We start from the raw sequence: 21462 nt of genomic DNA on the forward strand, positions 1-21462 counted from the left end.
GTGTCTGAATGTAGAAAACTAATGATGTTCCTAAAAATTAGTTATTTATTATAATGTTACATGTTGAAGATTGCATTATGAAATCATACTTCTAATTGTGGAGAAGGAATGTGCTTATGAGCACAATTTGGTTTGAAGAGACATAAAGGAATAAAAAAGATAATTTCACTATATAAGTATAGGTTTCCATATAGTGCCAGAAAATGGTTACCTAAGGTACTTGCAATTCATTTTCAATTCGCAATGTCCAAATTAGATAAATTAAAAGAGACATAATTCAAGGCTAGATCTGCATTGATTCCCATGTGCTTACACAGTATATGATTCTGCACATCATAAATTTTTCAATGCAGGTGTAAAGATGAATACATACATTTTGGACATGAGTGTACAGGGTGCCAAACTTCAACTCTGTCTTAAAGGAGTTGAAAAAATACACTAAGTGCTTGTATTCCCAAACACTCAGATGCACAACTACATTTTAAGGATTTCATTTGGTTTTTTGTTACACACAAACGCCTTACTTTAACTCCCTTATACAAAGAGTGTATCCAAGATTATGACATCTGATCTTTGTACAATGTCAACATTTTGCTGACAGGCTATTTTTCTCCCTTGATGTGCCAGAGCTGTGCAGCATGTAAAAAAAAAACAATAGCCGGCAATATTCTCATGCATTTACTCCCCTACCTATTACCTAATAACATGACTGTCAAGCAACTCAGAATGACCTGCAAGTTAAATTTGGCAGGTAAAACATTTTAGAAAATGAAGTGAGTAATTGCAACCCTTGTCTGTTATACATTACTCAGACTTTTTAGCAAAAGTATATCTTTTCTGCAAACAAAATATATTCTAAAATTAAAATGAAAAATGTTGAACCACTTCTTTTCTGATTTAACCTCCAATGGTGGAATATTTTCACGCCTACTTTAAATATGCTTATGTTTTAGTGAATACATTTTCTTATTGAACCTCCTGTTTTTCATGTAAAAATATATTATACAAATTTAAATAGATGCATACCAAATAATCAGGATAGTTACGGCCAGGTAAATACCCAAATAATGTATAAACTCTATAGCATTTCAGTGGTATAATATACAGTGATTATACCATAACATTCTTATTTTAGCAAAAACACTTAAAAGCATAAACAATGTAAACATATTTTTTCAGCTGCAGCTTCATCTTCTGATATTTGGTGCAATTCGATATTTAGATACATTTAAGTTCAATAGCAATTACATGTAGATATGATTTTGCACAACACATAGGGTACACATTCAGTAAGCCACCTTGCAGCTCTGCCTCCGTAAAGGTGAATTATGGTAATGAAAACCATCACTCATTTTTGCTTGACCCTCTACAAGGTGCAAAAATGAGCGAAGATCATTACCTATAGCATCATGAGGCTACATAGCTGCAAGGTTACTACGAAACCTTACGGCTAATTGAATCTGCCCCATAGACTTCTCCCTGCAATTGCACTATAAATTGTGTTCCCAAATGGAACTTATTAATTGCACTACAGATGGTATCCCACACTTAATGTGGCAATTTCTCTCAATTTAATCAGTTGAGTGTAATTTATCTGAAACTTCGTTGTTTATAAAGTTAGAAAATGTAAAATAGGCATATGTCAATTTATATGTCACAATAAATATAACATCCTTAAGGTATGTATGCATAGGCATCAATGTGCATCTAAAATGAGCGTGCTGAAATGCACAAATCCAAATGTACTATTTAATACTTATCTATGTATTTTTCAGACAAGTGCACGGATATAAGGAACGATTGACAAATATAAAAAAAGAATGCTCAATTTTCTGTCCTCCCTACAACAGATATGTGGAGAATTTGTGTGGCATGGTAGAAAACCTTGACTTCGGCACTCCTGCTTAACCAAACCGGCTGTACCTGGAGGGTACGGATTACCAATTTTTGAACATTACTAACAAGCAGTCGACCTTAGCCACATGATCTCCTGGCATACGACCCCAGGAAAAAAGAGATGGGTACACTTAGAGAATGCACTAACACCCGACCACATTCTACAATACCTTCATTGGCTCCCACGTACCCAGAGACCAGCCTCGGTATACTGTCAACCCACTATACAATTCACGCTAAGCATATGGGACAAACTTATCAAGAAGAAGATGGACATCGCTATATTCTGTCCCTTCACCTATTACTCCACTTTGGCACCATCCGGCATTCCCTCCAGGGAATTCAATCTCGTATATATCACACCCTGGCAGAGAGCAGGTATAACCCAATTGGAACACATCTTGGAGGAATATGCTCCACGCACATTTTCTGATCTTAGTGAAAGAGCGGGCCTCCCGTCTGCATTTCTCCAACATTCAAATCAGGGGGTTTGCCCAGGCCCAATGCAAATCCTGCAAATTGCGGAAACCTTCCTTCTCCGAGAAGTTTTGCATGCATCGAGCAGGTTTCACAGGATTGGTGTCCCTCATATACCATGATATCACCAACCACCAAGACCTTGGAACGGTTCGAGACAACATGGGAGCGTGAAACTCAGAAGACTTTGGACAAGGAGGGTTGGTCCAAGCTGAGGCTCAGGATATCTAAGGTATCAATTAACACCTCAACCAGGGAAAACGCAAAGTTTACACAAGTTGGTATCTGGTTCCTACACGATTACACAGACTTTATCCGGGCACGTCACATCTCTGCTGAAGAGAGTGCGGGGGAGTTTGGACTTTTTACCATATCTGGTGGCAATGCCCTCACATCTCAACTTTGTGCCGACAGGTAACTGTGCTACTTACTCAGATCCTGGAAAGTGACATAATCCTCGACCCCCGGTCATGCTACTTTTACAACATGTCTTTGCAGCTACTCACTTACAAATTGCTGCAGATTGGAAATCCTCATCCCCTCCATGCCTCCATGTGGTGATGTCTCGGGTGTGGTATATAGTGTTGATGGAGTACATCACAAGCCTTTTAAAGGATAAGGTTTTAAACTTTCACAAGACATGGGATTAATGGTACACATTTTATCACACTCCATTACCTCGTACTAGATGAGTTGTAGCAGTGCAGATCACCCTGCCCTAGATGGACATATATCTTGTCTTCCCTTACCACCCCCATTCCCTTCCCCTTTCCTACATTTATACAGAAAAATCCAACAACATTGATTAGATTCAGATCCAGGCATTACCTGTCAGACCCCAGTTTACTGTATTTCACTATTGCAATAAGTTACTTTGGAACATTCTCCCTACTCTATGAATATATCTAGTACCACATGTATATACTCTTTTTTAGCTATATAAATTATATGCAATAATGTCATTTTTATTTAGAAGTCCAATATCTAATGCCAATTGTTTTTCCCTTTATGTTCCTGTTGTTGTCGAAAATAAACAGGTTTAAAAAAAAAAAAAAGAATGCTCCAAAGTCCTAGTCAACATTTATCTCCAAACAACAAATGCCAACTAAAGTGTCAAACCTTAGAACAGGAGTGAAAAGCTTCAGTGTTCTAATGATCGATATCACTGCCTTAATTTACAGGTTTTCTCTCTTGCTATTTTAATGGGTTTTATAGCACCTGGGTTTTAACTATAACTATCACTTGATTTGCTGTAGAGATGTTGCAGTATGAATTACATACATAAATATATACTCTGTTATATATTTTTGACTCTCCTTATGGGGAAAAGGTTCCAGCCATGTTTGAATATTTGTATGAATAGTTTTAGTTTAAAACATGTGTGCATAGTTCTAGTTTGCATTAGGGATGAGCGCACTCGGATTTATGAAATCCGAGCCCACCCGAACGTTGCGGATCCGAGTCGGATCCGAGACAGATCCGGGTATTGGCGCCAAATTCAAAAGTGAAACTGAGGCTCTGACTCATAATCCCGTTGTCGGATCTCGCGATACTCGGATCCTATAAATTCCCCGCTAGTCGCCGCCATCTTCACTCGGGCATTGATCAGGGTAGAGGGAGGGTGTGTTAGGTGGTCCTCTGTGCTGTTTAGTTCTGTGCTGTTTAGTTCTGTGCTGTTTAGTTCTGTGCTGTGCAGTTCTGTGCTGTGCTGTGCTGTGCTGTGTTCTGCAGTATCAGTCCAGTGGTGCTGTGTGCTGTGCTCTGTCCTTCTGAGGTCAGTGGTGCTGCTGGGTCCTGTGCTGTGTCCTGTTCAGTCCAGTGGTGCTGTGTCCTGTGCTCTGTGCTTCTAAGGGCATAGTTATTTCCCCAATATTCCCCTGTGTTTAAAAAAATAAAAAAAAGTTTTTTTAAAAAATACCAAAAACTACTTTAATATTTTTTAATTACCACAAAATTTTCACAACCAATCCTGCAGTATAAGCCCATTGGTACTGCAATATTACCAAGTTCACACATTCAGCAGTAAAAGTCCAGTGGTACTGCAATATTACAAAGTTTACACATTCTGCAGTATCAGTCCAGTGGTGCTGTGTCCTGTGCTCTGTCCTGCTGAGTTCCGTAGTGCTGCTGGGTCCTGTGCCGTGTCCTGTTCAGTCCAGTGGTGCTGTGTCCTGTGCTCTGTGCTTCTAAGGGCATAGTTATTTCCCCATTATTCCCAAGTTTTTAAAAAATAAAAAAAAAGTAAAAAAAAATAAAAAATTTAAAAAAAAAAAAAATATATAATAATTATAACCAAATTTGCAAAACCAATCCAGCATTATAAGTCCATTGGTACTGCAATATTACCAAGTTCACACATTCTGCAGTATCAGTCCAGTGGTGCTGTGTCCTGTGCTCTGTCCTGCTGAGTTCCGTAGTGCTGCTGGGTCCTGTGCCGTGTCCTGTTCAGTCCAGTGGTGCTGTGTCCTGTGCTCTGTGCTTCTAAGGGCATAGTTATTTCCCCATTATTCCCAAGTTTTTAAAAAATAAAAAAAAAGTAAAAAAAAAATAAAAAATTTAAAAAAAAAAAAAATATATAATAATTATAACCAAATTTGCAAAACCAATCCAGCATTATAAGTCCATTGGTACTGCAATATTACCAAGTTCACACATTCTGCAGTATCAGTCCAGTGGTGCTGTGTCCTGTGCTCTGTCCTGCTGAGTTCCGTAGTGCTGCTGGGTCCTGTGCCGTGTCCTGTTCAGTCCAGTGGTGCTGTGTCCTGTGCTCTGTGCTTCTAAGGGCATAGTTATTTCCCCACTATTCCCAAGTTTTTTAAAAATAAGAAAAAAGTAAAAAAAAATAAAAAATTTAAAAAAAAAATAAAAAATAATAATTATAACCAAATTTGCAAAACCAATCCAGCAGTATAAGTCCATTGGTACTGCAATATTACCAAGTTCACACATTCTGCAGTATCTTGTGCTACATATAATGGAGACCAAAAATTTGGAGGATAAAGTAGGGAAAGATCAAGACCCACTTCCTCCTAATGCTGAAGCTGCTGCCACTAGTCATGACATAGACGATGAAATGCCATCAACGTCGTCTTCCAAGCCCGATGCCCAATCTCGTAGTACCGGGCATGTAAAATCCAAAAAGCCCAAGTTAAGAAAAAGTAGCAAAAAGAGAAACTTAAAATCATCTGAGGAGAAACGTAAAGTTGCCAATATGCCATTTACGACACGGAGTGGCAAGGAACGGCTTAGGCCCTGGCCCGTGTTCATGACTAGTGGTTCAGCTTCACCCACGGATCTTAGCCCTCCTCCTCCTCCCCCCCCCTACAAAAAATTGAAGAGAGTTATGCTGTCAGCAACAAAACAGCAAACAACTCTGCCTTCTAAAGAGAAATTATCACAAATCCCCAAGGCGAGTCCAAGGGTGTTGGTGGTTGTCAAGCCTGACCTTCCCATCACTGTACGGGAAGAGGTGGCTCGGGAGGAGGCTATTGATGATGTAGCTGGCGCTGTGGAGGAACTTGATGATGAGGATGGTGATGTGGTTATTGTAAATGAGGCACCAGGGGGGGAAACAGCTGATGTCCATGGGATGAAAAAGCCCATCGTCATGCCTGGTCAGAAGACCAAAAAATGCACCTCTTCGGTCTGGAGTTATTTTTATCCAAATCCAGACAACCAATGTATGGCAATATGTAGCTTATGTAAAGCTCAAATAAGCAGGGGTAAGGATCTTGCCCACCTAGGAACATCCTCCCTTATACGTCACCTGAATAACCTTCATAGTTCAGTGGTTAGTTCAGGAACTGGGGCTAGGACCCTCATCGGTACAGGGACACCTAAATCCCGTGGTCCAGTTGGATACACACCAGCAACACCCTCCTCGTCAACTTCCTCCACAATCTCCATCAGATTCAGTCCTGCAGCCCAAGTCAGCAGCCAGACTGAGTCCTCCTCAATACGGGATTCATCCGAGGAATCCTGCAGCGGTACGCCTACTACTGCCACTGCTGCTGTTGCTGCTGTTAGTCGGTCATCTTCCCAGAGGGGAAGTCGTAAGACCGCTAAGTCTTTCACCAAACAATTGACCGTCCAACAGTCGTTTGCCATGACCACCAAATACGATAGTAGTCACCCTATTGCAAAGCGTATAACTGCGGCTGTAACTGCAATGTTGGTGTTAGACGTGCGCCCGGTGTCCGCCATCAGTGGAGTGGGATTTAGAGGGTTGATGGAGGTATTGTGTCCCCGGTACCAAATCCCCTCGAGATTCCACTTCACTAGGCAGGCGATACCAAAAATGTACAGAGAAGTACGATCAAGTGTCCTCAGTGCTCTTAAAAATGCGGTTGTACCCACTGTCCACTTAACCACGGACATGTGGACAAGTGGTTCTGGGCAAACGAAGGACTATATGACTGTGACAGCCCACTGGGTAGATGCATCCCCTTCCGCAGCAACAGCAACAGCTGCATCAGTAGCAGCATCTACAAAATGGCTGCTCATGCAAAGGCAGGCAACATTGTGCATTACAGGCTTTAATAAGAGGCACAACGCTGACAACATATTAGAGAAAATGAGGGAAATTATCTCCCAGTGGCTTACCCCACTTAGACTCTCATGGGGATTTGTGGTGTCAGACAATGCCAGTAACATTGTGCGGGCATTAAATATGGGCAATTTCCAGCACGTCCCATGTTTTGCCCACACCATTAATTTGGTGGTGCAGCATTACCTCAAGAGTGACAGGGGTGTGCAGGAGATGCTTGCGGTGGCCCGCAAAATTGCTGGACACTTTCGGCATTCAGCCAGTGCCTACCGCAGACTAGAGGCACATCAAAAAAGCTTGAACCTGCCCTGCCATCACCTCAAACAAGAGGTTATGACGCGCTGGAACTCCACCCTCTATATGCTGCAGAGGATGGAGGAGCAGCAAAAGGCCATTCAGGCCTACACAGCCACCTACGACATAGGCAAAGGAGTGGGGATGCGCCTGAGTCAAGCGCAGTGGAGACTGATTTCCGTGTTGTGCAAGGTTCTGCAGCCATTTGAACTTGCCACACGAGAAGTCAGTTCCGACACTGCCAGCTTGAGTCAGGTCATTCCCCTGATCAGGCTGTTGCAGAAGCAGCTGGAGAAAGTGAGGGAGGAGCTGGTAAGCCATTGCGATTACAGCAAGCATGTAGCTCTTGTGGATGTAGCCCTTCGTACGCTTTGCCAGGATCCGAGGGTGGTCACTCTTTTAAAGTCAGAGGAATACATTCTGGCCACCGTGCTCGATCCTCGGTTTAAAGCGTATGTTGTGTCTCTGTTTCCGGCGGACACAAGTCTACAGCGGTGCAAAGACCTGCTGGTCAGGAGATTGTCCTCTGAAGAGGACCGTGACATGCCAACAGCTCCACCCTCATTTTCTTTCACATCTATGGCTGCGAGGAAAAAGCTCAGTTTTCCCAAAAGAGGCACTGGCGGGGATGCTGATAACATCTGGTCCGGACTGAAGGACCTGCCAACCATTGCAGACATGTCTACTCTCGCTGCATTGGATGCTGTGACAATAGAAAAAATTGTGGATGATTACTTTGCTGACACCATCCAAGTAGACATGTCAGACAGTCCATATTGTTACTGGCAGGAAAAAAAGGCAGTTTGGAAGCCCCTGTACAAACTGGCTCTATTTTACCTGAGTTGTCCTCCCTCCAGTGTGTACTCGGAAAGAGTTTTTAGTGCAGCGGGGAACCTGGTCAGTGAGCGGCGAAGGAGGTTGCTTCCACACAACGTTGAAAAAATGATGTTTATAAAAATGAATAATCAATTCCTCAATGAAGTACAGCACTGCCCTCCAGATACTACAGAGGGACCTGTGGTTGTGGAGTCCAGCGGGGACGAATTGATAATGTGTGATGAGGAGGAAGTAGACACTGTAGGGGGAGAGGAATCAGAGGTTGAGGATGAGGACGACATCTTGCCTCAGTAGAGCCTGTTTAGTCTGTACAGGGAGAGATGAATAGCTTTTTTGGTGTGGGGGCCCAAACAAACCAATCATTTCAGTCAAAGTTGTTTGGTAGGCCCTGTCGCTGAAATGATTGGTTTGTTAAAGTGTGCATGTCCTATTTCAACAACATACCTCTCAACTGCAGCTCATCCCTCCTCTGCGGGGATAATGTCTCCTGTGCTCTGACACGTCACTCTGTGTACTCTCAGCCTCAGGATCTGACACTACAGCTACCATGCCTCTTGTAGCAGCCCTCACTCCAGGGCCTCTTCCATGTGCAGTGTCCCCCTCTCTCTTGGGTTCACTATAGTGGCATGGAGTTCTCCCCCTCATCCAGGGCACACATTCCTTGCCCTGGCTCAGTCACCACGCTCAGACTTCCAGGCAATGCTGGGGGAGCCTGGGAGCTTCCACCCCAGGTCCCCAGCTACAACTCTCCTCTCCTGTGTCTTCTCTCTCTTTCTGACACTTTAAAGATCGTGCCTTTAAATGAAAAAGTCAGTCTTCATTGCACGACTATGTGCAAGTGCAACAGGGACATTTTTTTGGGTTTACAAAGTCAAACAATAACACTTCGACCCTGTCTGTCTGGGGTCTCTCAATGACGAATTGTCTGTAGCATGTTTGGAGGAGGTATTGTGGCCCCGGTACCAAATTGTGTACCGGGGCCACCACACTATGCAGTCAAGATACTTGTTTGGTGGAATTCAGACCAGTTGAGGGTTTTATTATTATATTGTGTGGACCACTCTATCTATACCACACTACAACTCTATACCACTCTATTTCCTACTTTAATTCTATTTAATTCTATTTCCTACTTTAATTCTATTACTAATTAATTACCATAAAGAGGAACAAAAAAAACCAATTTTACCAAAAGTATAATATGACTTAGACTTACAAACACTACACTTTAAAGATCGTGCCTTTAAATGAAAAAGTCAGTCTTCATTGCACGACTATGTGCAACAGGGACATTTTTTTGGGTTTACAAAGTCAAACAATAACACTTCGACCCTGTCTGTCTGGGGTCTCTCAATGACGAATTGTCTGTAGCATGTTTGGAGGAGGTATTGTGGCCCCGGTACCAAATTGTGTACCGGGGCCACCACACTACGCAGTCAAGATACTTGTTTGGTGGAATTCAGACCAGTTGAGGGTTTTATTATTATATTGTGTGGACCACTCTATCTATACCACACTACAACTCTATACCACTCTATTTCCTACTTTAATTCTATTTAATTCTATTTCCTACTTTAATTCTATTACTAATTAATTACCATAAAGAGGAACAAAAAAAAACAATTTTACCAAAAGTATAATATGACTTAGACTTACAAACACTACACTTTAAAGATCGTGCCTTTAAATGAAAAAGTCAGTCTTCATTGCACGACTATGTGCAACAGGGACATTTTTTTGGGTTTACAAAGTCAAACAATAACACTTCGACCCTGTCTGTCTGGGGTCTCTCAATGACGAATTGTCTGTAGCATGTTTGGAGGAGGTATTGTGGCCCCGGTATCAAATTGGGTACCGGGGCCACCCCACTATGCAGTCCAGATACTTGTTTGGTGGAATTCCGACACGTGGAGGGTTTTTTAATTATATTGTGGCCTCGGTACCAAATTGTGTACCGGGGCCACCACACTACGCAGTCAAGATAGATAGATGCGTATTGCGTATCATAGATAAAGTACATTCAGTGGTGTGGGGCAAATTGAAAAATATTCCAAATGCACTGACATTATCAAAAACAAGAGGTTGTCACACGCTAAAACTCCAACATGTATATGATGGAGAGGATGGAGGAGCAGCCGTATGTGTAGTGTAATGCAGATCTGTTGAAGGTTTTGTATATATTTTATTGTGGTGCCCAGTGCCCACTCCTCTACGCAGTCCAGATACATTTATTGGTGCGAATCATAAAAGTTCAGGGTTTTTAATATATATTGTGGTGACCCACTCCTCTACGCAGTCCAGGTACATTTATTGGTGCGATTCATAAAAGTTCAGGGTTTTTAAGATATCTTGTGGTGACCCACTCCTATACGCAGTCCAGGTACATTTATTGGTGCGATTCATAAAAGTTCAGGGTTTTTAATAGATATTGTGGTGACCCACTCCTCTACGCAGTCCAGGTACATTTATTGGTGCGAATCATAAAAGTTCAGGGTTTTTAATATATCTTGTGGTGACCCACTCCTCTACGCAGTCCAGGTACATTTATTGGTGCGAATCATAAAAGTTCAGGGTTTTTAAGATATTGTGGTGACCCACTCCTCTACGCAGTCCAGGTACAATTATTGGTGCGAATCATAAAAGTTCAGGGTTTTTAAGATATTGTGGTGACCCACTCCTCTACGCAGTCCAGGTACAATTATTGGTGCGAATCATAAAAGTTCAGGGTTTTTAAGATATTGTGGTGACCCACTCCTCTACGCAGTCCAGGTACAATTATTGGTGCGAATCATAAAAGTTCAGGGTTTTTAATATATTGTGGTGACCCACTCCTCTACGCAGTCCAGGTACAATTATTGGTGCGAATCATAAAAGTTCAGGGTTTTTAATATATTGTGGTGACCCACTCCTCTACGCAGTCCAGGTACAATTATTGGTGCGAATCATAAAAGTTCAGGGTTTTTAAGATATTGTGGTGACCCACTCCTCTACGCAGTCCAGGTACAATTATTGGTGCGAATCATAAAAGTTCAGGGTTTTTAAGATATTGTGGTGACCCACTCCTCTACGCAGTCCAGGTACAATTATTGGTGCGAATCATAAAAGTTCAGGGTTTTTAAGATATTGTGGTGACCCACTCCTCTACGCAGTCCAGGTACAATTATTGGTGCGAATCATAAAAGTTCAGGGTTTTTAAGATATTGTGGTGACCCACTCCTCTACGCAGTCCAGGTACAATTATTGGTGCGAATCATAAAAGTTCAGGGTTTTTAAGATATTGTGGTGACCCACTCCTCTACGCAGTCCAGGTACAATTATTGGTGCGAATCAGAAAAGTTCAGGGTTTTTAAGATATTGTGGTGACCCACTCCTCTACGCAGTCCAGGTACATTTATTGGTGCGAATCATAAAAGTTCAGGGTTTTTAAGATATTGTGGTGACCCACTCCTCTACGCAGTCCAGGTACATTTATTGGTGCGATTCATATAAGTTCAGGGTTTTTAATATATATTGTGGTGACCCACTCCTCTACGCAGTCCAGAAAGATACCTTGTTGCAACGTTTTGGACTAATAACTATATTGTGAGGTGTTCAGAATACACTGTAAATTAGTGGAAATGCTTGTTATTGAATGTTATTGAGGTTAATAATAGCCTAGGAGTGAAAATAAGCCCAAAAACTTGATTTTTAAACTTTTTATGTTTTTTTCAAAAAAAATCCGAATCCAATACCTTAAATCCGAACCGAGACCTTTCGTCAAGTGTTTTGCGAGACAAATCCGAACCTCAAAAATAACGAAAATCCGGATCCAAAACACAAAACACGAGACCTCAAAAGTCGCCGGTGCACATCCCTAGTTTGCATTGTCAACATTATCCTGAACCTAAGTTTGCCCAATGATGTGTCTTGAATGGCCAGTAATAATGCTAGGAATTTATCTCTTTCCAAAATCCTTGATCAGGATGAGATGAATTAGAGACGAGAAATTATGTCAACAAATTCTTAAATTTAACACAGAACATTACATTCCAGCACAGATCAGCACAGGTACCCAGAATGAAAACCCCTTCAAAACCTGAAATAAAGTGCTGCATACTATGTAAAGAAAATATATTGCATTGGTATTTTTAAACTGCCTCCTATTGTTCAAAAACAGAACATATATAATGTAATATACACAATGTGGGACTGATGCAAAGTGAGTACTACACTAGTTTGCATAGTGTATTTTATGCACAATCACTCTGTGCATGTCCAGCACATGTCCAGAAAGGTGGCCACATGCATATAGGCCTATGCAAATTTCTGCGATTTTGGCACTTATGCACCCTTGTTTCTGGAGAGATGGGACAGGGGAGTAGAGCGAACGTAGGGCAAGTACAGCAATTGTGAGTAGACTGGGACACAGATGCATATATGCCCATTCAAGGCATATTATTTGACAGGTGGTCAAGGTCAGGTCCAAATATAAATAGTGGAATGTTCCACTGACACTGATTGGTGCTTTCTTTATTGCACATGCATATATTATGCTTTCGTGTGCAGAAGAAAAAATAAGCCTGTGCTTGGTATAAGCCATATTATATATGGTATCAGCTGCATGGCAATAAGTCCGCGTTCGGTATATCTCATATTGTATATGGTACCAATGCCAATATGTGTATGCAAAACAAAAATACAGTTTTTGCAACAAACAAAACAAATGGTTCTAATCAGTCCGGCCAACTCTGTATCATACCTTGTATTTTCACCACCCACTGATGCTTTGGTTCTGCCAAAAATCTAGAATACCCACTATACAGCTTCCAGTACTTTGATTTGGGGACAACATTGGTCATTTGTGAATTTACATTAATGTGATTAGCTAATGGCTAGCATTATCCACCAATTCTTTTGTATTTTTGGATGTGTGTTTTGAGTAGAGATGGTCACTGACCCCCGTGTTTTGGTTTTGGATTCGGTTTTGGATCTGGATTACCGTCGTGTTTTGGTTTTGGTTTTGGTTTTGCAAAACCGCCATTGCGTGTTTTGGTTTTGGTTTTGGTTTTGTTTGGTTTTGTTTTGCTATTTTTTTGGAAAATCCATGTTTTTGGGCCTAAATTAACCCAATTTAGTGCTCCAACTGTTTTAGAGACAAGTAATCTAATTGTTGAGGTAATAAATCATCCAAAAAAACAGTTTAATTCTTCGTTGGTAGGCCTATTCTACACACAAAACAGATTGTCTTCCTCTCCATCTATGCATATTGGCAATGCAGCCATCGTCTTTGAATGTATATTACACCCTACACTTATAGTTAAATATGTAAAGAAATGGAAAAAGCCAGTTTGGTTTTTGTCTCTCAAGGCCCCCCTCCACTTGTATAAAATACCAAAAAATTCAGCCATTATAGACTGAACAATATTACTTGACATGGAGAAAGCCAGTTTGGTTTCTGTCTCTCTAGGCCCCCCTCCACTTGTATAAAATACTAAAAAATTCAGCCATTATAGACTGTACAATATTAATTGACATGGAGAAAGACAGTTTGGGGTCACACTGTCTCTCTAGGCCCCCCTCCACTTGTATAAAATACCAAAAAATTCAGCCATTATAGACTGTACAATATTAATTGACATGGAAAAAGCCAGTTTGGTTTCTGTCTCTCTAGGCCCCCCTCCACTTGTATAAAATACCCAAAAATTCAGCCATTATAGACTGTACAATATTATGAAAAATGGACAAAGCCAGTTTAGGGTCACTCTGTCTATGACACCCTACCCTTAAGGATAAATTGCCCTAACAGCAGCCTTTCAAGATGGTATGTGATATAGAAATGCCACAAGTCCCTTTCCTCTTTGGGGGTAGATTGCACCCTACACTTACATAGAAAGTTTTAAAAAGATGTTATCGGCATCATCTTCAGCTTAATCCTCACCCTCATCAGTGTGTACGTCATCATCACAGACTATCAATTCATCGCCGCTTGAATCCGCCATTAGAGAACAGTCAGTGCTTGGATGTCTTGGATGGTGAAGGCCTTCCTCGTGGAAGATGTAGTTCATTTTTATAAACATCATTTTCTCCACATTTTTGGGAAGTAACCTTCTACGGCGATCACTGACTAAGTTCCCTGCTGTGCTGAACACTCGTTCAGAGTACACACTGGAGGGTGGGTAGCTTAGGTATTGCAAAGCAAGTTTGTACATGGGTTTCCAAATGGCCTGCTTTTCTTCCCAGTAAGGAAAGGGACTGTCTGACATTTCCATATCAACTACCTCTTGAAAGTAATCCTCCACCATCCTTTGCATGTTTATACTCATATTGGATGGAGTTATGGGCAAAGTGACACATTTTTTTGAAAAATCCTTCAAACCAGCCCAGATGTTAAATTGTTCTGGTCTGCCCCCTGTGTCTTCCCTGCTTCTTTTTTGGAAATTTAATTTTTTACGAGCAACAGCTTGAGAAAGTGAAGGAGGACACGCCGTCAAGCCGAGGCCAAGTTCAGCGGCCAACTTGCTGAGCAATAGCTCCTTGCAAAAGTTCACATCTCGCTCATTTACAAGTAAAGACTCAATGTAGGTTTTAAACCTTGGATCAAGCACAGTGGCCAAAACGTACTGATCTGAGTTCAAGATCTTAATAACTCGAGGATCATTGTGAAGCGAATTAAGTACTTGATCGACAAGGCCAACATACTTTGCTGAATTGCTTGCTTTCAGCTCCTCCTTCATTTTCTCAAGCTGCTTTTCCAATAGTCTAATTAAAGGAATGACTTGGCTCAAACTAGCAGAGTCTGCACTGACCTCACATGTCACAACTTCAAATGGTTTCAGCACCTTGCACAGCACTGAAAGGATTCCCCACTGTGCAAGAGTGAAACACATCCCCCCTCCTTTCCCAATGTCATGACTTGTGCAATATGCTTGGATGGCTTTGCGCTGTTCCTCCATCCTCTGAAGCATGTACAGGGTGGAATTCCATCGAGTTACCACCTCTTGCTTAAGTTGGTGGCAGGGCAAGTTAAACTGCTCTTGGAGCTGCTGTAATCTCCTACATGCTGTGGCTGAATGCCTGAAATGGCCTGAAATTTTACGGGCCACCGAAAGCATCTCCTGCACCTCATGGTTATTTCGTAGGAAGCTCTGCACCACCAAGTTGATGGTGTGAGCAAAACAGGGAATATGTTGGAAATCACCCAGCTGTAATGCCTGCACTATATTGTTGGCGTTATCTGAAATGACATACCCTGGGGAGAGTCCGAGTGGTATAAGCCATGCATCAATCACATCTCTCAGTTTGCGTAACAAATTGTCAGCCGTATGCCTGTTAGTGAAGCCGGTGATACAAAGAGTGGCCTGCCTGTGACAAATGTTACGTAGTGGTGTACATGCTGCTGCTGTTCCTGCTGGTGAAGGTGAATGACCAACCCAGTGGGCTGTCACAGTCATATAGTCTTTGGTTTGGCCACTTCCACTTGTCCACATATCTGTGGTTAAGTGAACAGTGGGCAGAATGGCATTTTTCAGCGCAATCTCTACATTTTTACACACTTTTTGGTATAGTTGTGGAATAGCTTTACGGGAGAAATGGTGTCGCGATGGAATTCTGTAACGCGGACACAAAACCTCAATTAACTGTGAAAAACCAGCTGCGTTTATTGTGGAGATTGGATGCAGATCTAACACTAACATTGCAGCCATGGCGTCTGTGATTCGCTTGGCAACTGGGTGACTGCTGTCATATTTGCTTCCCCTCGCAAATGATTGTTTCACAGTTAATTGCTGAAATGCAGGACTGCTCATTTTATTAACCTGCCTCTGGGATGACGATTCACCCCCAGCAGCAGCAACAGCAGCAGCAGGACTAACGCTTTCTTCAGAGGAATCAATAATAGTGCCGGAGTCATCCAGCCTTAAGTGGGATGCCGGGCTAACTCCGAGCGCTACTGAGGATATTGATGAGGATGGTGTGGTGGGTGTATTTTGTAGCCGTCGGTATGTCGGTGAGCGGAGGGTCTTAGCTGATGAGGGAGTGCTTGCATTCTTTTGGGAAGAACTTTCAGCTTTTCCCAACACTTTGCCATGAACTCTCGTTAAATGGCGTAACATAGACGAGGTTCCAAGATGGTTAAGGTCCCTCCCTCGACTGACTGTGGCTTGACATACACTACAAATGGCTATACAATTGTTGTCTGGATTTGGGTAGAAATAATTCCACACATAAGAAGTGGATTTTTTTGTTTTATGCCCAGGCATGACAATGGCCTTTTTCTTGTCACGTGCCAGAACTGCTGCCACTGGTGCAGGATTTACACAAACAACCTCATCCTCATCCACATTCTCATTAGCGCCCTCGTCGCCTACACAAATCTCCCCCTCATCCTCTTCTAATTCCAAAGTGGCATCCTCAATTTGGGTATCACCGGCTACACTCGGGCTATTAAGGCACACATCAGCAGAATGCTCACGATTAGACATCCCACTGTTGGATGGACTCTCCACAGGGATTGTTGTCATTTGTGAATCAGAGCAAATATTCTCCTGTAATGCCTCACTGTTATCTTGCAGCTCGGCTTTGACGCGTAACAGTAGTTGTGCACCAATTGTAGGCTGGGTAACTTTTTGGGATCTGCCACTAATAGCCAAAGGTGAAGGCCTCATTCTCTCTTTGCCACTGCGTGTGTAGAATGGCATGCTTGCAATTTTTTTTTTATCGTCACTTAACTTTTGCTCAGTTACACTTCTTTTTCGCTTCAATACAGTAAATTTTTTTTTGTTTTTTGTTTTTTGCACTAATTTGAAAACACTCTGTTGTTTGACATCGCCTTGGCCAGATGACGTACTGGGAACACTAACATCAGGACTGGTGACAGAACCTGGTTGCTCATTCAGATCATATGTGGACTGCTTTGAATCCATTCTGAGCGCAAACCACTGGGGAGTGCTAAAAATTATTTAGTAGATACTGCTGACAGTTATGACTTTTGACAGCCAGAAATATTAATGCACAATTAGGGAGGACACCCCAAAAGCACTGAGGAGTGCTAAAAATTATTTAGTAGATACTGCTGACAGATATGACTTTTGACAGCCAGAAATATTAATGCACAATTAGGGAGGACACCCCAAAAGCACTGAGGAGTGCTAAAAATTATTTAGTAGATACTGCTGACAGATATGACTTTTGACAGCCAGAAATATTAATGCACAATTAAAGAGGACACCCTAAAAGCACTGAGGTGTGCTAAAAATTATTTAGTAGATACTGCTGACAGATATGACTTTTGACAGCCAGAAATATTAATGCACAATTAGGGAGGACACCCCAAAAGCACTGAGGAGTGCTAAAAATTATTTAGTAGATACTGCTGACAGATATGACTTTTGACAGCCAGAAATATTAATGCACAATTAGGGAGGACACCCCAAAAGCACTGAGGAGTGCTAAAAAATATTTGGTAGATACTGCTGACAGATATGACTTTTGACAGCCAGAAATATTAATGCACAATTAGGGAGGACACCCCAAAAGCACTGAGGAGTGCTAAAAATTATTTAGTAGATACTGCTGACAGATATGACTTTTGACAGCCAGAAATATTAATGCACAATTAGGGAGGACACCCCAAAAGCACTGAGGTGTGCTAAAAATTATTTAGTAGATACTGCTGACAGAAAAGACTTTTGACAGCCAGAAATATTAATGCACAATTAGGGAGGACACCCCAAAAGCACTGAGGAGTGCTAAAAATTATTTAGTAGATACTGCTGACAGATATGACTTTTGACAGCCAGAAATATTAATGCACAATTAGGGAGGACACCCCAAAAGCACTGAGGTGTGCTAAAAATTATTTAGTAGATACTGCTGACAGAAATGACTTTTGACAGCCAGAAATATTAATGCACAATTAGGGAGGACACCCCAAAAGCACTGAGGAGTGCTAAAAATTATTTAGTAGATACTGCTGACAGATATGACTTTTGATAGCCAGAAATATTAATGCACAATTAGGGAGGACACCCCAAAAGCACTGAGGAGTGCTAAAAATTATTTAGTAGATACTGCTGACAGATATGACTTTTGACAGCCAGAAATATTAATGCACAATTAGGGAGGACACCCCAAAAGCACTGAGGAGTGCTAAAAATTATTTAGTAGATACTGCTGACAGATATGACTTTTGACAGCCAGAAATATTAATGCACAATTAGGGAGGACACCCCAAAAGCACTGAGGAGTGCTAAAATTATTTGGTAGATACTGCTGACAGATATGACTTTTGACAGCCAGAAATATTAATGCACAATTAGGGAGGACACCCCAAAAGCACTGAGGAGTGCTAAAAATTATTTAGTAGATACTTCTGACAGAAATGACTTTTGACAGCCAGAAATAATAATGCACAATTAGGGAGGACACCCCAAAAGCACTGAGGAGTGCTAAAAATTATTTAGTAGATACTGCTGACAGATATGACTTTTGACAGCCAGAAATATTAATGCACAATCAGGGAGGACACCCCAAAAGCACTGAGGTGTGCTAAAAATTATTTAGTAGATACTGCTGACAGAAATGACTTTTGACAGCCAGAAATATTAATGCACAATTAGGGAGGACACCCCAAAAGCACTGAGGAGTGCTAAAAATTATTTGGTAGATACTGCTGACAGATATGTCTTTTGACAGCCAGAAATATTAATGCACAATTAGGGAGGACACCCCAAAAGCACTGAGGAGTGCTAAAAATTTTTTAGTAGATACTGCTGACAGATATGACTTTTGACAGCCAGAAATATTAATGCACAATTAGGGAGGACACCCCAAAAGCACTGAGGAGTGCTAAAAATTATTTAGTAGATACTGCTGACAGATATGACTTTTGACAGCCAGAAATATTAATGCACAATTAGGGAGGACACCCCAAAAGCACTGAGGAGTGCTAAAAATTATTTAGTAGATACTGCTGACAGATATGACTTTTGACAGCCAGAAATATTAATGCACAATTAGGGAGGACACCCCAAAAGCACTGAGGAGTGCTAAAAATTATTTAGTAGATACTGCTGACAGATATGACTTTTGACAGCCAGAAATATTTATGCACAATTATGGGGGACACCCCAAAAGCGCTGGGGAGTGCCAAATATGAAGAAAAAATAATAAACCTCTATCCTCCTCTCTGCACTAGCGATTTTGGTTAGAGCAATTGCAAGAACAATATTGTATTCTCTGTCCCTGCTCTAATTAGCCTATGACTACACCCTGCTCTCTCCCTCTGTCAAATGGCGATGGATTGCTGTGGAGGCGTGTATTTATAAAGTTGAAGTATCGCGAGAACCGAGCCCCGAGATCCGACGACGTCACAATGACGTTCGGCCTCGATTTGGATTCGGAATGGGCGGGAGAGTACCGAGCTGCTCAGCTCGGTACTCGGATACCCAAAGTTCGGGTGGGTTTGGTTCTCGGAGAACCGGACCCGCCCATCTCTAGTTTTGAGTCTCTATCATGCTGGAAGCCCCATCTTCTTAGACCCAAACTTAGTTTTCTTATAGTGGGTAGCATAATTCGCTCCAAAATGCCTTGGCAATCCTCTAATTTCATGATTCTTTCAATACAGTCAAGACCTCCAGTACCAGAGGAAGCCAAACAGGCCCACCACATTTTGTATCCTCCACCACGTGTAACCGTAAGTAGTGCGTTCTTCTCTTTAAAAGTTTTGCCTATAAACAAATCACTGGTCTGCATTGCCAAAGAGTTTCATTTCGGTTTTGTCTGTCCACAGAACATTTGCCTAGATGGATTGTGGTTTGTTTAGGTACATTTTAACAAAGATCAGTCATTCTTTTTTATGTCTTCTTTTCAGCAGTGGGGTCCACCATGGCCTTCATCCATAAAGCCCTACTTGGTTAAGAGTGTAGTGTATGGTACTGTTAGGTTTCAAGGTTACCTTAGTCAGTATTTACGCCGGCCTTCCTAGGGCGCGGAGTCTAACGGCCCTCCCGGTCTTCTCCAAGAACCGCCGCAAGGCAGGGTGGGTTTTGCTGCCGGAGAACCGCAGGTCGCGGCCCCCAGGTTAGCCTACTGACGTAAGGAGAGAGTTCTATGAGATGGACATGTAGCGGCACGGTCAGATCCACAGAAGAATAGATAACTGAAGTCACTAACCGTATATTCAGAAGGTAGTAGTCTGGAGTAGAGACTGGTGGAATGCAGGAGTCAATCCACGGTACAGCCCCAGGAGCAGAAGCGTAGTCCAGAATAGCCGGTTCGGTACACAGAGATCCGTCCGTTAATGCAGTACCAGGGATAAGGCAGAAGAATGGTCTGGAGAATAGCTGGTTCGGTACACAGAGATCCGTCCGTTAATGCAGTGCCAGGGATAAGGCAGAAGAATAGTCTGGAGGATAGCTGGTTCGGTACACAGAGATCTGTCCGTTATGCAGTACCAGGGGTTAGGCAGTAGAATGGTCTGGAGGATAGCTGGTTCGGTACACAAAGATCTGTCCGTTATGCAGTACCAGGGGTTAGGCAGTAGAATGGTCTGGAGGATAGCTGGTTCGGTACACAGAGATCTGTCCGTTATGCAGTACCAGGGGTTAGGCAGTAGAATGGTCTGAAGGAGCGCTGGTTCGGTACACAGAGATCAACAGTCACAAAGGAGAACACCAGGGAAGTCAAAGCACAGGAAGTGCAGCCAGATACAGGTAACACGTTGCTCTGACACCTACAGTGTGTCAGAGCAGTCCTGAAGTAGGAGTTTGAATTCCCCGCCCAGATCAGCTGACCTGCCGCCGGGACCTACCCGGAAGTGTGGCAGTACAGAACGAAGGAGCGGCGCTGACACAGGTAAGCGCCGTGACAGGTACTTGTTGAAACCATCACTCCAGATTCTTCCAGGTCTGCCTTCAGCTCTTAGGATGTTTTATATGGTGTTTTTTCCACAATTCCTACCAATCTTTGAAGACTTTTCTCATCAATTTTCGTCTTTCCCCCACACCCAGGAAGGTTCTTCACAGTTGGAGGAGTATCAAACTTCTTAATAACATTGCACATTGTTGAAGCAATAATGCCAAGGTCTTTGGAGTTGGCCGTGTACTTTTTAAAGATGTTGTGTTTTGTGATAATAGCACGTCTGATGGTCTCAGACAACTCTCTTCTCTTCACCATTGTGACAAAGTAACAGGGAATAAAAAGCGGCCTTTTTAAACATTAAAGCTAGCATTAATTGGTTAATTCAAGTCATGTGAACACTGTCAATTTATTTCTAATTTATCAGACTTGAGTCTAATCCAGCTCTTTTTTCAAAATGATTTGAATTGTTCAAAATGGTGCCAATAATTGTCATGGCAATCTTTCAATTTTTATAGTTTTTCCTACTATTACTTTTAAAATTGTTATTATTTTAGGCTTAACTGTTCTGTGCCAAA

Source organism: Mixophyes fleayi, chromosome 4 (genome assembly GCF_038048845.1).
Source record: "Mixophyes fleayi isolate aMixFle1 chromosome 4, aMixFle1.hap1, whole genome shotgun sequence".
Taxonomy (NCBI): Eukaryota; Metazoa; Chordata; class Amphibia; order Anura; family Limnodynastidae; genus Mixophyes; species Mixophyes fleayi.